Here is a 3,672-nt window from a genome sequence, read left to right as displayed (position 1 = left end):
ATCTTAACATTACAACTCACTATTTATTACTAATTTTAGCCTGAATCAAACATATATCCATCCTTCATGTTACGTAATTGAACATTTACCATGTGTTGTGCCCTGGAAATAAAAATTGTTGTCTGGAGGCCCCTGGGTGGCTCAGTTAAGCATCCAATTCCTGATTTCGGCTCAGGTCATGGTCTCAGGGTTGTGAAATCAAGTCCCACGTTGGGCTCCATGCTAAGTGTGGAGCTTGCTTAAAATTCTCTCTCTCCCTCTCCTTCTGTCTCTCCTGCCCCCCCCCAAAAAAATTGTTGGCTGAACTCAATTGTCCAAATTTAAATTCAGTGGATTGAGGTCTAAACTGCCTTTTCAGTTGAGTTCTTTGGGAGAAAGAAAGGTGATGGCAAAGTTGGTTTTTTCCTCTTAAGTATGGCTTAAGTTGCTGGTATATCCATACATAAGGAAGATCTGCTTTACTAACTTTTTCTGAAATAGTAAAAGTCTACATAGGAATCAGATGTTGAGAGGCTCTAATGAAAAGCCTAAAAATGTGGACAAACGCTAGGGAATGAGAAAAGCATAATGTAGTATAATATCCTAAATTTACAACTTATTTTCTAGCTTTAGACTGCCATTTAGGTGGCAAATGACTTTTTGCATAAATATTAGGGCAAGGTTTTTCCTCTCCCTGTATTAAACTTTGTTACACACCAAGTCATGCCCAGCGAAGCATCACCACATCCTAGTAAGATCCTGTGTGTATCTGCTCATGAGCACATTTAATTGCATGTTCCTACATCCTCAGATTAGCCTTTTGGCAAAGTTAGCTCACTTCATTTGCAAAGGATATGGGATAACCATGGTCCATTGTTGAACAAAAGGGCATGAAGATCAGCAGGAAATTGCAATCAGGAAGAAGGTTTGAGTGTAATCTATAAAGCTAGGAGTAACACCAGGGAGCCTACCACGTTTACCCAGGTTAAAACAGTTGAATTTTAAAAACTCTTAAATAGGAGGTCTTTAAAACTTTAATACTCCCCCCACACACTAATTAAATGAATTTTGACATCCGTTTGTGCATGGTATGTACAATAGTAATATTCAAATATAATTTATTTGAGTATCAAATTGGACCTCCAACCAGCAAGTATTTATTAAGCATCTACTATGTTGGGGATAGCGAAGTGAACTAGATAGACCCAGTTCCTTCCCCTAGTCAAGGAACTGCCCCTTCCCAACCAAGTGCTTTATGTCATTGACCAAGAAAGATAAGTGAACAGTCTTTAAACTGTGGAATGACAGAAATCTTTTGTTTACATAATTATTGACATCCAAGGAAATCTCAATCTACTCTGAGGCTGATTATAAATTTCATAATTTCTGCTCTACATATTTTTCTTCTCTCTTTAAACATCAAGTCCAAACATGATCAGTGAGGACTCATGACCTTCCTTGCCAGCCTAATGCTATTTTATATCCCCTTCATTACTCCAGTCAAAAAGCTGAGTTTAGTTTTAATGTCACACTAGACATTATTGGATGGTCCCTATGATTTTTTTTTTTTAAGATTTTTTAAATTTATTTGACAGAGACAGCGAGAGAGGGAACACAAGCAGGGGGAGTGGGAGAGGGAGAAGCAGGCTTCCCGCCGAGCAGGGAGCCCGATGTGGGGCTCGATCCCAGGACCCTGGGATCATGACCTGAGCCGAAGGCAGTTGCTTAACCAACTGAGCCACCCAGGCGCCCCTGGATGGTCCCTATGATTAAGAACTCACCTTAGTGACTAGTTCTCTTATTCACCAGATTCTCCAAAGAGCACAGGCGTCTCTCCCACAGGAAAAGAGTAGTTGGCTACATTTGGGGCTGTCATATGAGAGTGTTTTCCAAAAGATGTCATGTGAGATGGGTCCCAGAGTAGGCATGAGTTGTTAAGATTGGGTTTGGGATTACAAATGCATAGAGAATAAACCAGGACTTCAAGGTCTGAGATCACAGAAAGAGAAGACCAAACAATGCCTGGGCACTACTGGAACATTATTGTTCCATGTCAACTTCCTAACATCACTAAGGAGGGTTAAATTTGCAGAAAGATAAAAAATGGACAGTTGGTGGTAAAATCCAGAAAGCACACATAGAAGTGACAGCACTGGTCTTTGAAGAACATATCCCAGAAGAGTTGTTCTTAACTTTGTTTTCATATCAATGGTATGATACACTGTTTTTGAGACCCTGACAGAGTAGAGATTCAAAATAAGAAATTCTCTCCTTCCTTAACTCGTTTTTCTGGTCTAAAAAGAAGTACAATCACTAAATGAGGTAAAAGTTTTTCATTAACTCTCATAACTGCACCAGGCTCCATACCAGAATTTTAGAACAAAAATATTCAGGTAAGTTGGAGAAGCAAAAATCATTGTCCAACTTCAGTTCTCAATCTGGTCCACATCTCTAATTATGAAACTGGAATCCAGCACTAGTCCATACTGAGTGCTGCTCCAGAGGCACAGAGTAAACGCTGCTGACAAAACTTGTAAGTGTTCTAATGAGTAGAGCTTGAGAAGCGAATAATTCCTTAACTGAGTATGATGCATGTATAGGGTTAAAGGTGGAGGGCATGCTTAATCTGGTAAACACTTACAGAAAATGTGGGTAATTTTTCTGGAGAGAACAAGCCCAATTACTCATAATGCACCACACTAGGCAGTACTCAAGAGGAGAGGCACCAATGAACTACCAATTTAGGTCTGGCACACATCCACGTTCTCTTGACAATCCCCGCCCCCACCCCTGCCTTTTCTCTCCCCTCACCAAAACTAATGAGATAATAATGGTTGATGGCACCATCTGAGAGGTAGCATAATGGAAGGTATAACCTGGGCTTTTAAGTCATTTCTAGGTTAGAATTCTAGAACTAACTACTACATAGCTGAGAACACTCATTTCATCAACATCCAGCTTTGATCCTTCCTGCAAGTTGGAGGTAGTCTGTGGTGAATTTAGAAACAAGAAATACAGAGCAGCCTTTCCACCTTCTGATCATATTCCTCCCAGTTATTTAGTATCCGGCCCACCCATAGCCTTGCCAGATGCCTAGGTGTTAAGCCCTTTGTTTCCCAGGGTTTATTCATGTCCATATCTGATAAGGTAACTGGGTTCATTTCAGATTTCATACATGAAGCATGAGGTCAAACCATGTTTCTTCAGCTATATTCAACCTTGTATTCTTTTTTAAAAGTAGCCTCATAGAAATAAGGCCTCAAAAATTGGCTAAAAACTCAGTATCTTTCCATGGAAATCTTTGGTAAAAAGCAAAAGATTTATGTACTCTGAAGAGAAATCAGAGTTATCAACCTTGTATTCTTACCAAGGATCTGTATTAAATTTTTTCAAAGCCCGAGAATGGGAAATTTTTCAATTGACTTAGGCTAAAGATCTGGTAACTCAATAAATGGATAAACTTAGATGAGGAAAACCAAAAAACTAGACACACAGGGATCCAAAGGCTCCCCAATTCCTACTCTAGGACTGTATAACCATTCTCTTCAGATAATCATGTTTTATTTTTGTATCATCTCTCTGAATGTTGGTATGTTTTAACAACCTCTTTCACTTTCTGCACTGGATAGTAGTGCTAATGAGAAGAAAAAGCAGGAGAAGGAAGGAGTAGTAATGTCTATAGCCACAGTCGAA

The 3,672-nt window shown here is 39.5% G+C and overlaps 1 pseudogene; it reads right to left on the bottom strand.

Annotated features, from left to right (window-relative positions):
* Positions 1 to 3,219: 3,219 nt before the first annotated feature.
* On the bottom strand, positions 3,220 to 3,328 carry LOC118553112 (U5 spliceosomal RNA; annotated as a pseudogene).
* Between the last annotated feature and the right edge of the window lie 344 nt (positions 3,329 to 3,672).

Source organism: Halichoerus grypus, chromosome 8 (assembly GCF_964656455.1).
Source record: "Halichoerus grypus chromosome 8, mHalGry1.hap1.1, whole genome shotgun sequence".
Classification (NCBI taxonomy): Eukaryota; Metazoa; Chordata; class Mammalia; order Carnivora; family Phocidae; genus Halichoerus; species Halichoerus grypus.
The sequence above is the reverse complement of the archived record's forward strand: the minus strand, read 5'-3'. Positions and strand labels throughout refer to the sequence as shown.